This window comes from Silene latifolia, chromosome 3 (genome assembly GCF_048544455.1).
Source record: "Silene latifolia isolate original U9 population chromosome 3, ASM4854445v1, whole genome shotgun sequence".
NCBI classification, from domain to species: Eukaryota; Viridiplantae; Streptophyta; class Magnoliopsida; order Caryophyllales; family Caryophyllaceae; genus Silene; species Silene latifolia.
Genome location: NC_133528.1, coordinates 73039414 through 73052882, shown reverse-complemented (window position 1 = coordinate 73052882; position 13469 = coordinate 73039414). Strand labels below are relative to the sequence as shown.

Below are 13469 nucleotides of genomic sequence, written 5' to 3'. Positions count from 1 at the left end.
TTTCATTTATTGAATCATAAATAGGGCAGATCCTACTATCTCCTATGTTGCGAGGCGTAGGGCATTCAGGTTTTGCCTATTGCATGTTTATGTCCTTCAAGGGCATGCTGATGAGGATATGAGAGGTGACCCTCGCTATTTGAGCCTAGTTGAGCAGATGGAGCTGGGCAAGAGCCCAGCTTGCCTATGTTTAGGAGAGATCCTGTTGGGGTTAGATAACAGGAAAGCCAACCGCGACCTTCCTTATTTGGGAAGTCCCATCATTTTGCAGGTAAAGAACACAACTTTTCTTTCTCTTTTTTTTTTCGTTTTTTTTTTCGTTTTTTTTTTGTTTTTTTTTTTCTCGTTTTTTTGCTTTCTTTTTTGCTTTTTTTTTTGTTTTTCGTTTTGGATACTAATACCTGCTTTTGGTAGGTCTGGCTTATAGAGCGCCCTCGATTGATCGAGCCCCCAGTTAATGTTCCTGCTTATCATGCTCGCTCAATTGCAATGAGGACTAGGCTTTACATGGTGGACTTTACTCGAGTCTGCAACTACTGGGAGAACAAGCTAAAGAGCGAGGATGGTCCCTTGATTAGATGGATCGTACCATGCTGACATCTCAAGTCTGTTACTGGAGTATCGTCCCTGGACCCTACCCAATCGGTGCGTATTCCTGGCTTGGAATTCATGGTATGCATCTTCCCAGAGAGGCTGATGAGGCAGGTTGGATTAAAGCAGACGATTCCATAGCTTGATACTGTTCCTTAGACTGCCATGGCGCTTACTACTGAGAGCCGAAGAGAGTGGGCCATCAAATGGGCTCAAAGAAACACGTGGTTCCTAAACTCTTCTGTCAGCGCATTATGGGTATCAGATTTCTACTTGCAGTGGAGGAAAGCTACTACTCCTGAGGAGCGCGAGAGACTAAGGAAACGCGAGACTGTTGACTACAAGGTTCATGATGTAGAGAAAGATAAAGAGAAGCACTTGACCGAGGGAGAGGAAGAAGCCGGATTTCGAGTTGTTCATCGATCGAAGAAACCGAAGACTTCTCCTTCCGTGGAAAAGGTGGTAGATAAGAATGGCAAGGCTAGACCACGAGAGAGACTGTTGGTGATTAGGTCTGAGATAGAGCAGGAGTGTCCGGCTCGTGGTCGAGACAAGAAATATGATAAGAATGACAAAGGCAAAGGGAAAATGGAAGAATAGACTAAGTCTTTGATATTATTTATTATTATTATTGTTGTTTGTAATATGGTGGGATTTTTAGAATCCTAGCCTATTTATTTTAGCATTTGTTTTATTATGTAGTGTATTATTATTATTATGGGAAGAAATGGAATAAAAAGGTTAATTAGTTATGAAACCGTTGTGATTTTTCTTTTATTATTCTTGTCGAATTCCAAATGCATATGCAAATGTCCTTCTATTTACATTTAAAAAATAATGGGTTGTATCCTGTGAAGGATTGCCTACGTATTCATTAAAAAAATGAAATCAAACCCTTGCGCGTAGTTTGAGTAAACGTAAAAGAATAATTGTTCTAAGCAACAGCTAATACTGAACTAGAAAATAAGCATGAACTTTACTTACTCTTAAAGCACAATTCAGTTTATTTGATGATATGAGGATGACGATTTGTCAAAATGTAAGAGCAAGGTGACATTAGCTTATTGCAGCTGGCCAGGGGCCGTTTATATTCCGTGCCACAGGAGCAACACGTGAGGTTACGCGAGGCGCGTTTTGTTCCTATTCTAGGCATAGTAACGTTTAGTTGGTCGAGGTTTGTTGGGTTGGCAAATTCATTCCCATCTAAGTCTGTGATCCTAACTGAGCCCCCCGGGAGTATGGATTTTACCAGAAACGGTCCGGCCCAGTTGGGTTTAAACTTTCCTCGTGGATCGATAGGTAAAAGAGCTCTAACTGATTTAAGAACCAAGTCTCCTTCTTTGATGTTCCTTGGCTTAACCCTTTTGTTGAAGGCACGTTTGATACGTGCCTGATACGTTTGCATATTATGTAATGCCCGCAATCTACGCTCATCCAGGAGGATGAGTTCTTCATAACTATCCCTCTTCCAATCGGCTTCTGGGATTTGACTTTCGAGTATAATGGGCAAGGATGGTATTTCGAGCTCGACTGGTTGCACGACTTTCATGCCGTAGGTCAAATAGAAAGGGGTGGCCCCAGTGGGCATCCTAACAGATGTGTGATATCCCCATAAGGCAAATGGTATCTTGCTTGGCCAATCTCGATAGTTGTCAATCATTTTCTTGAGGATTGTGACAACGTTTTTGTTTGCTGCCTCTACTGCACCATTAGTTTGTGGTCTATATGGCGAGGAATGGTGATGCTTGATCTTGTACTTGGCTAGCAATTGCTCGTTATCAGCTTGGAAATGGGATCCATTGTCACTGATGATCTCATGTGGGCAACCGTATCGACAGATGATATTGGTTTGTATGAATTTTGCCACGTTATTGGTTGTGAGACTAGTATAAGTGGTCGGTCCGCTATGAGCTTAGATTTCGGTTACTTGTCGTTAGGAGCACCTAGACCAAAACAATATTTATAACTTCACAAACAACTCTACTACTAGTAAAGAGGCAAGTAAAGGTCGGATCCCAAGGGACCGGTATTGATGTAGGATTTTCGATTGCAAGTAGTGGTGTCTAAGGGTGTCACAATTTGGGTTGAGATAAGAAGATCACTAAACTAAATAAAAATAAAAGTAAACAAGCAAGATGACTAAAATGAGATGTAAACAATTGATTAAAAGCACTAGGGTGTCATGGGTTCATAGGGGATTCATGGGAATTGATCATACAAACATATTCTCAAATTATAAGCAAGCAATTATTGTTGTGATAGGATCGAGTTAGTTTATATCTTACAATCCTAGGAAGGTTTGGGTCCCGGAGCCGAATCGTTTAGATTGTACAACACCTACAAGTCGACTTAATCCTCCCTACTCAACTATATGCATGGTCTAATGAGACTCGAGTTGGTTTATATCTTACAAGTCTCATTGAAAAGGTAAGTGATGGGTAAAAAATGCAAGGATTCATAGGCTCGCATTTCATCAAACATAACATGTACATAAGCTGATATCACAAAAAGCAAGCAAATAAATTATGTGAACATATTAGATTAAGCATGAATCATCCCCCATGTTGGTTTCCCCTAATTCCCCATTAACCCTAGTTAAGAAAACTACTCACTCATTATCAAGTTTAACATGTTAACAAGGTTGTCAATCATATTAACAAAGCAAAACATGATGAATAAATGAAGATGATTAACAATAATTGAAATGGGATTAAGAGAATTATACCTAATGATGATTCCAAAATAATAATGCAAAGAATAATAGAAGTACTTGATGATTGATGGAAGGTTGTCAATCTCCCAATAAACCTAAATAATCTTCAATTACCCAAAATAAAAGATGAACAATAGAGGGATTAAGGAAATGAGATTTGTATTAAGACTTGATTAAAAGTTGATTACAAGATTAAAGAGAGATTAGAATAATATAAACTACACTAAAGATTGATAAGAAGAATATGATAATCTAATTAGACTAATGGGGTAGTTATAGTGGGGATTAGGTGCACAAATTGGGGTTACTAAGGGCTTAAATGACGATTAAGTCCTTGAGGAATCGCTCCTCTCAAGAAAATATGCGGGTCTCCTTTTAGCTAGTCTTTCAAAAATATGCGCATCTCGAATGGAGAAGGAAGAGGACGTGTTGCACTGGAGGACAATCCGAGCGTCCAAAAGCTCGGGACGAGCGGATTGTGTAGCTTCTGGACGAGCGGCCTGGCAGTTTGGACGAGCGGCTTATCGAGCTTCTGGACGAGCGTCTTGGCAGTTTGGACGAGCGGCTTGTGGAGCTTCTTGACGAGCGTCCCGATAGGTGAGACGCTCGGATCCTAGTCCAGCGTGCCATTTCTTCTTTTCTTCTTCCAACAATCCTCCGGGATTTTTTCGGAGATGCAAGGATCTTCTTCATCATTGCCCATCTACTACATTATGTACAAAGGCCTTCTAGTCTTGTCTTCTCTTTGATGCTTGGTCATTAGATTCGATCAATTTAGCTCTATTTTGCCATGAAAATGCAAGGTTTGCACTCCTCTCCTACCAAGGAAACAAAACCTCAAAGAATATGCAAAACAAAGGACTAAAGATAGTAAATGACCCAAATATGCACTAAAAAGCATAGGAACGAGGCTAATTCGGGGACTAAATATGCTCAAATATTGATCACATCAAATATCCCCAAATCTAACCTTTGCTCGTCTCGAGTAAAGAGGTGACAAAACTAGGACCCTTATTTAAACTATCCTACTAATATAGACGATATGAGATAATTAGCGGGTCTCACTTCGCCCCTTCAACTCACAACAAGACAACCATGAGGTAGGATGCCTTCTTGCAAGGCAAGGTGGGTCTTGCCAAAATGGCGACACATCCAATCATTAAAGCACAAAAAATCAAGTAATGGATGCATCTACAAAAAGAATAGCCACTTTCCTCATCTAAGTGGCAGAAATTATCTAAAGAGGAAGTAATTCAAGGATACACACTCCTTCATAGATATGGTTTCTTCAAACTACTAGGCCTTGAAGGATACAATAAATCACCTCCAAGTTGTGTCAAGCTAGGGTACCTTTGTCCTCAATCGTTAAATGCTTTTGTCAAGAATAGACTCCCTATGGTGTTAGAGACACTGGAGGATCGCGGAATTCCCCTTCTCGCCTAGACAAGAAGAAGGGTCGTCCCCTCTCTACCATGCACAAAAATGGATACGATGGATAAAGGGATCGATAGTATTTGAGTTTCATGTGGGATTTTGCCTTTTGTTGTTGTTTCCCCCCCCCAATTTCTTGTGGCATTTGACATTTGAGAACACTTTCTTTTTGCCATTTCTTTTGATATTTGGCATTTCAATACTTGACAACTTTCAACTTTTTTGCATTTTCTTTTGAACATTTTCAAAGTCACCCCAATTAGTAACGAGGGTGCCTTATATTTGAAGCATAGGAGTTTTTTTTTCATTTTTGTTACTCCTCTTTTCTTTTGATGCATTTTGCAAACTTTTTGACTTTTCATTTCATTTCTTGAACTCAAATTTGAATAATTTTTGTGCCATTTCCTTTGATGACAAAATGTATGGTAGAACATGGATGAATGATGGTTGCATGGTTTCAAGGGTCACCTTGGAATAAACGGTAGCCAAGAAGTTATCACACCACAAGGTACTCTAGACTAGGCCTTAATCCATGGGTCAAAGGATACTAGCATGACACATCCTAGGGTGTTTTACAAGTATTCTAACAAGCAAAGTCTCAAGAATAAAAAGCATCTACTAGGGCCTATATATACTTGTCAAGCTTCCCAAATAGAAGGTTTCACAAAATTTTTCCTAAATGCAACTATATGCCATGATGCAACTAACATTTATACAACCTAATGCATATGCTTCAACCAACTAGTATGCCATATAATCTAAATGCATGTCCTAAATTCACATTGTTTATACCGCATCAATCAAAATAAAGCCACATAGTCATTAACATAAAGAGGAAAAAGGAGATTGGAAAGATCATACCATGCGGTCTTCAATATCCTCATGTCTCGGATGTGGCATAGTCAATCAATGTGAACAAGGATGAACAAACACAATATATACAAAATAATATATACAAGACTATACTACAAAGGAAATGAACTTGTTTTTGGATTTTCAATTTTACAATTTTTTTGGATTTTTCGAAATTTTTGATTTTTTTTGGATTTTGTATAAAAGTCAAGTTAGAATATCCCATTCACACATTAGTATGGGCATTGTCCTCAATGTCCAATACGATAGGAAATTATACAATGAATATGCATTATTTCTAAACTAAATGCAAACTATACTAAACTACACTACATGATAGATGTGTTTTTGTTATGGCGGAGAGCATAGTTTAAATTAGCTCCCAATGTATATGCATGGACTTCCCCAAACCAAAATAGACATTATTTCTAATGTCATGAATTTCGGGGGAGTTCATGCACATGGAATGCAATGCATGAAACTAAAGATTGTCATTTTGGATTTTACAAGTCGGGAACAATAATAATGAACACCTAAATGAAGCCAAGGTGTTAGTCCTCCAATGTTGCTAGGACTCCACTAAAAGGATCAAGATAAAATAAAAAAAACAAGAGAAGTAGACAAACCATAAGGGACGTGTAAGAATGTAGGAGCCTCCAAAGTTTGCTAATCCTCACCCATCATATCATCATCATCATCATCATCATCATCATCATCATCATCATCATCATCATCATCATCATCTTCCTCTCTTGAGGCATCATCAACCTCCATAGATGTGGAATCATGTCCACTCTCACTTTCACTTGCTTGTTCTTCCTCACTTTCCTCTTCCTCTTCTTGGACTTCTTCTTCTTGAACCTCTTCTTCTTCTCCATCTTGGTGACCCGGACGATGTCGTCACTCATCCAATCAAACACATTTATAATACTCAACAAACAACTAGTTAGCGGTAAGTCGAGGTCGATCCATGGGACGGTGTGCTTTGGGTTCTAAATCTATCTATCTCAATTTATGCTAGTGCCACAATTTGGTTGGGTTTGTAGTTGTGTCTTTACTAATGCAAGCAATAAAGTAGAACAAGCAATAAAAGGAAAGATGTAAACGAATGATTAAAAGTGCTAGGATATCACGGGGTTATGGGGGATTCATGGTGTTGATCATACAAACATGTTTACAAGGTTGCAAGCGATTAATGTTGTGGAGGAACCGAGTTGGGTTATATCTTACGGTTCTTAGAAAGAGTTGGGTCCCGGAGCCGAATCGATTAGATTGTACAACACCTACAAGTCGACTTACTTTCTTCCTAATCAACTTCTATGCATGGTCTAACAAGACTCGAGTTGGTTTATATCTTACGAGTCAAGTTGAGTAGATAAGAGATGGTAAAAATGCAAGGATTCATAGGCTTAGCATTTCATCAAACATAACATGTGCATAAAGTTGACATCACAACAAGCAAGCAATTTAATCATGTGAACATATTAGATTAAGCATGAATCAATCCCATGTTGGTTTCCCTTAATTACCCACCAATCCTAGCTAAGTAACTACTCACTCATTATCATGGGAAACATGTCATTAATGGTGTCAATCATCACAACAAGTATAAACATGATAATAGAATGAAGAAATGAACAATAAAGAGTAAAGAGTAAAGGATTTATACCAAACTTGAGATGATCCAAATAATAAAGCAAAGAATAATAGAAGAAACTTGATGATTGATGGAAGGTTGTCAATCTCCCAATAATAACCCAATAATCTTCAATTACCCAATAATAAAATTGAATAATAAACTTGAACAATAATTAAGGAGAGATTAATGTGTAATTTGTGGAAAGATTAAAGACTAATCTATTCTAATCTACTCCTAATCTAATCTAAAGAAGGATTTTCTACTCTAAAAACTTGTGTCAAAGGATTATTACAAATGGGGTATTTATAGTGGAAATTAGGTGGATGCATTAGGGTTAACTAAGGGCTAAACTAGTAATTACACTTTTGAGATTTGAGCAGGGAGACTCCGGTATTTTTCGAAGGAAGGGAGTCTTTCACGGAGCTTGAAGAACACGAAAATTGCTGGAAAGGAATCCGAGCGGATTAGCCTCGGGACGGGCGGATTCTGACGATGGAATCCGAGCGGATTTAGTTGAATCCGGGCGGATTCTGAAAATGCAATCCGGGCGGATTTGGGAGAATCCGCTCGGATTGTGGTTCACGTAGCAAGGAAAAGTTTCCTGTCCAGGAATCCGCTCGTCCCAAGCGAAATATGGGCGTCCTGGGCTTCAACCCGAGCGGGTTGAATTTGACCCGAGCGGGTTGAGCTGTATCTTGAGCTCGGATTGTAAAACGGACGTTATTTCCTCATCCGGACTCCTACTGGAGTGATTCAAAAGCCTAGATCACTTGTTTTTTCGACGCCGTTCCATCTAGCATATTTTCAGAGCCAAAGGAGCAACTCTTGGTTTGCGTTCCGAGCAATTTTGTTCATGAATGGCTTCCTTGCTTTTCCTCCTTGCTTTAAACCTTATGACCCTTCTATATACTCTTTATTCTTACATCATTGGTCATCATTCTTGCCTCCTCTTCATACTAGTCCATCTAATATCATCAATAAGCTTCCAAATATGCACGAAAGACGGGAATTTCCGCCTTATTATCTCCTTTTCTACAAAACATATGAAATTCGATAGAAAAGCAAATAGGAAGGTTTTGACGGATAAAATGGCCATAAAATGCTATAATAGTATGCAAAATAGGCTCAATTAGGGGACTAAATGTGCGCTAATTATGGTCACATCACTTGGTCACCACCCTCTCCAACAAGCATCTCCTCTCCACCCGGTCTGCTACCACTAGAAATGCTAGGAGAGAATACTTCCCTATCCGCCCAACTAGGCAAAGGACAAGATGGATAAAGAAGTCCTTGCCTAGCTAGATATAGGAGGGGCAGATATTGGGCCTTGTAAGCATCCACTCTATCATTGTAAGCTTGCTTATGCATTTCCCTCATGAGTAGAGTCAAGTAATCACTTCCCACTTCGACATCTTTGGGTTTGAACTCGTGGTATTCAAATGGGTAAGGTGGGGTGATAATGGAGGAGGAGGGCTCGGCAATTTCGCCCCTTTGTTGTTGGATGATATACTCGGTCTCTTCGGAGAATGGGAGAAGGTAGTTCGGTCGGTGAACATTTAATCGGCAAATTTTGGAAGGCAAGGTGAAGGATCTAGCTTCATTTGTTAACCACCCATATTTGTTGTCAAGAGTGTCGTGCTTGACCCACTTAAACTTGTGAATCATGGTGCCTATATCAATAAGATGACCTCCTTTAACCGGCACATAAGTGTTGTTTTTGTTGAAATTCCAGTTGAAATGCTTAGCCAAATGGGTAACTCGTGCTCCATTGACAATAAAGGCGGTGCCTTCTTTGCCACAATCGACATTAAGCCATCATTCAACCAAAAGTCTTAGGGCATTATATGGCTTGGTAAATTCCCTCCCAATGTTCAAGGCCGACTCAAGAAGAATACAATCGCGCTTGGTAAGATGATTTGTGCCATTTCTAGCTATCAAAGTATTCCCAATGACCTTATGCCATACTCTAATGTCTGGATGGTGGATTAAGAGAGCACAACAATCATGAAAGCGTATGAATTTCTTTCTGGAAATTGCCATCCAAAGAGGAGCGAGGTCATACTTGATAAGAGTCTTTGTATATTTCGGGTTATCACTAAGGCCTAATATCTTACCCAATTCTTCATAAGTTATGCGTATCAACATTTTCAAGACAAAACTCGATGTTGGTTCGAGTCTCCACCCTTGTGACTTTCAAAGAACTTAAAAATTCCAAGGTGAGGGAGGGGTATGTCAATTCTTTCATTGTAAACAATTTACCCAATCCCATAGACTCAAAGAAGGTTTTGGTTTGTTCAAGGACACCCAACTTTGACAATGCATCTTCACAAATAAACTTAGTAGGCATGATGGTTTTCTTAGCAAAGAGAATGAATTTCTCCCTATGAGAGTCAGAAGTGAAAATTACCTCCGGATAATTGGATAATTTTTCAATGACCGGAGTTGTTGTAGTAGCTTCCAAAGGGGGATTTTGTTGTTGAACCTCCAACCTTGCCTCATGGACTACCAAAGCCTTTGACAATTGTTTTGCTTGAAGAGCTAGTTGCCTTTTGGAAAGTGTCTTCTTTTGGGGTGCCTTTTTGCCTCCTTTAGTTCTTGCCATTCTCCTTTGCTTGATTACACCAATGAAAGATTGAAATCTTCAATTTCTAGTAATGCCTAAATCGATTTAGGATGAATGAATGTTGCTTTGTATCCTAAAAATCGACTTAAAACTTGAAGATTTTGATGTTTGAATCACTTGTTGTTGCAAAAGGAGTGATTAATTTTTGGTGTGAGGAAGTTTGGATTTGATTTAGTTGAGTTTCGTTGAGGAAATTTGATTTTGTTGATGGAGAGGATGAGGGTTTTTGGGTTTTTGGGTTTTTGGGTTTTTGGGTTTTGGGTAGTGTTTGTATGTTGAAGAAATGAGAATGAATGGGAGAAGAGGGCTTTAAAAGACCCGTTATATTTGAAACTGCAGGGGAAGACGAGCGGACCAGGTGTCGGGACGCTCAGATTCTTCAAAATTTGGCTCAGGAAAAGACGCCACAGGACGAGCGTCTTTCTGGAAAGATGAGCGGATTCTTTCTGGAGGGACGAGCGCCTTTCTGGCTGGACGCTCGGATTCCTTTACAGATAAAATCCCAAAATTTTGCAGCAAAAAGACGAGCGTCTTTCTTGAAGGACCACCGTCTAGAATGAGACGAGCGGTCTCTCAGCTGAGACGCTCCGATTTACAGTCAGACCATCTTTTTGATTTCCGCAGCTCTACCAGACGAGCGTCTGGTAACTTGGACGCTCAGGTTTCTTCAGGACGAGCGGATTGTCCATTTGGCCGCTCGGATTCTTCCTTGACCACACGGATTCAGGTCCATCCGTGGGTACTTCGTAACCCGTGTAATTTTCATTCTTCAATTCTCGTGTTCTTCATTGTAGGGGCACTACAAAGACATGAATAAGCTAGGCAATTGCTATCCCCACACTAAGGTAAAGCACTACACATCAATAAAATCATAAGTCCCTCCCTCACTTCTCTCAAAATGATGAATATCTTGATCAAGGCACAAAAATATAAATCCAAAAATGACAAAAATGCAATGTAATAATTGAAATGCAAGTTAGGGAGTTAGAATATTTACAAATGGTGGTTTAGGGAGGACTCCACCAAAATATCATCCAATGTGATATGTCAAGGGGGCATGTTCAAGGTGTTGTTGATGTTACTCAACACCTTGAAGAAGTAGTCGAAAGCTTGCTCATTATCATGATAAAGGTCCTCAATAGATTTTTGCACTTGTGGTTCTCCATGGTGGTTTTGGTTCATAGCATTACCAATATAGGGATTGAATATCCCTTCAAACTCATCATCCCAAAGACCACAAACTTCGTCTACTTGATCACTAAAAATTCCTTGAGTTGATAGAGACAACTCTCCTTCTTTCTTGTCTTGGCCAATGAGGCCATCTTCTTCACTTGTCATAGGTGAGCTTTTCAAGCTCTCATTGTTTCAATTTCCATGTTCTTTTGATGGAGCATCACCCACTTTCTTTTTCCATTGAAATTCCAACTTCTTCCTATAATCCTTTCGGCTATAGTGATCAACCATAAAACATGGCTCATGCAATCGGGGAGCTCTCATGGTCTTGTCAAGATTGAAAGTGATGGTTTCATCTCCCACTTCAAGGGTGAGCTCTCCATGCTTCACGTCGATCACCGCTCCCGCGGCGTGCAAGAAAGGTCTTCCTAAGATAATAGGAATGTTGGAGTCTTCTTCCATGTCAACAATAACGAAATCCACCGAGATGAAGAATTTTCCAATTCTCACGGGAACATCTTCCTATACCCCTAAAGGTGTCTTTGTTTATCTATCCGCCATTTGAAGCGTGATGTTGGTACATTTGAGTTCTCCCATTCCTAGCCTCTTGCTAACCGAATATGGCATGACACTAACACTTGCCCCAAGGTCACACAAGGCTTTGTTGATTGTAGTGTCACCAATAGTGCACGGAATGGAGAAACTTTCTGGATCCTTGAGTTTTGGAGGTGAACTCTCTTGAAGGATGGCACTACTAACCTTAGTGAATGCAATAGTCTCAAGCTTCCGGATTGATTTCTTCTTCGTAAGGATGTACTTCATGTACTTTGCATAGGCCGGAACGTGATTGATCAATTCCGTGAAGGAATCGAGACTTCTAAATTCTTCACAATTTCCATGAATTTTCCAAGTTGGTCATCAAACTTAGGCTTAGCATGACGACTCGGGAATGGAAGTCTAATCACAATAGGCTCCTTCTCTTTGGCCTTTTCTTCACTTTTCTTTGAAACTTCTTGATTGGTGGGTTTTTCTTCCCTAGAGTTTTGCACAACTCTTTCCTTGTCACTAGCTTCCACAACTTCATCCTCAACATGCTTCTTTGGCCCTTCATATCTTGTACCACTCCTCAAGTGGATGGCACTAACCGTTTCATGTCTTGAGGGATTACTTTGAGGTGGTAATTGCCCCTTTTGTCTTTGGGAGCTTGAAGATGCTAGTTGGGTCATTTGAGTTTCCAACATTTTTGTCTAGGCTAGGATGTTGTTGATGGTGATGTCTTTTGCTTGGCTATCTTTTTGCATTTGAGTGAATAATTCTTGTTGATTCGTTTGCATTTGGAGGACCGCTTTTTGAACATCAAAACCTTTGTCATTTTGTTGATTGTATGGAGTTTGATTTTGATAACCTTGGTTTTGGTTGTAAAAGGGTCTTTGATATTGGTTTCTCATGGGAGGTGGGGTGTATGTTGGTTGAGGGTTTTGAACATTTTGGCTTTTGTACGAGAGATTTGGATGTAATATGGTGTTTTTATTGTAATAGTTGGAATAAGGGGTACCACTTTTGTATGCTTGAAAAGCATTCACTTGCTCATTTGTTCCCCTACATTCACTTTGGTCATGTCCCAATGTTCCACAATTCTCACATATCCCACTTGGGATTGATGAAGATGCCACCATGGCATTAACATGATGCTTTGGTGATTTTGAGGCTTCTTCAAGCTTAGCCATAGCTTTCTCAAACTTCAAGTTGATGGTATCAATATGAGCACTAAGTTGAGCACCCAATTGAGTAATAGAGTCTACTTCATGCTTTCCTCCTCTAGTAGCCTTGCGAGGGCTACTATATTGTGAATTATGGACCGCCATTTCCTCAATCTTGTTCCAAGTTTGATTATCGTCAACTTCGGTGAACATACCATTTGATCCCATGTTGAGAATGTTTCTTGAGTCTTCATAAAGACCATTCCAAAATTGTTGTACCAAGAACCACTCGTTAAGTCCATGATGAGGACATGAGCGACAAGTTCCTTAGAATAGCTCCCAAGCTTCATACAAAGATTCTTCGTCCCTTTGCTTAAAACCCGTGATTTGAGCTCTTAGCATGTTAGTCTTTTCCGGAGGGTAGAATTTTTTGTAGAAAGCTAGAGCCAACTTCTTCGAAGAGTCAATTCCAAGAGTAGCCTTATCAAGGCTCTTCAACCATTGTTTCGCGGTACCAATTAGAGAAAAAGGAAATAAGAGCCATCGAATTTGGTCTTGAGTCACTCCGGTTTGTGAAATCGCATCACAATAGTCACAAAAGTCTCCATGTGAGAATGAGGGTCTTCACTAGGCATCCCCCCAAATTGGCTTTTTTCGACTAATTGGATAAATGCGGATTTTGCAATGAAATTTCCGGTTAAGTGTTGTGGTGTGGGAGTACCATTGGGTAGGTTCTCCTTGGTTGGT

General features: G+C 39.8%; 1 non-coding gene across 1 annotated transcript; it reads left to right on the top strand.

The window, feature by feature from the left end:
• Nucleotides 1-13017: 13017 nt before the first annotated feature.
• On the top strand, nucleotides 13018-13124 carry LOC141650882 (small nucleolar RNA R71). The gene has a single exon (XR_012546892.1). It is a non-coding gene; the product is annotated as a small nucleolar RNA R71 (small nucleolar RNA).
• The last annotated feature ends 345 nt before the right edge of the window (nucleotides 13125-13469 follow it).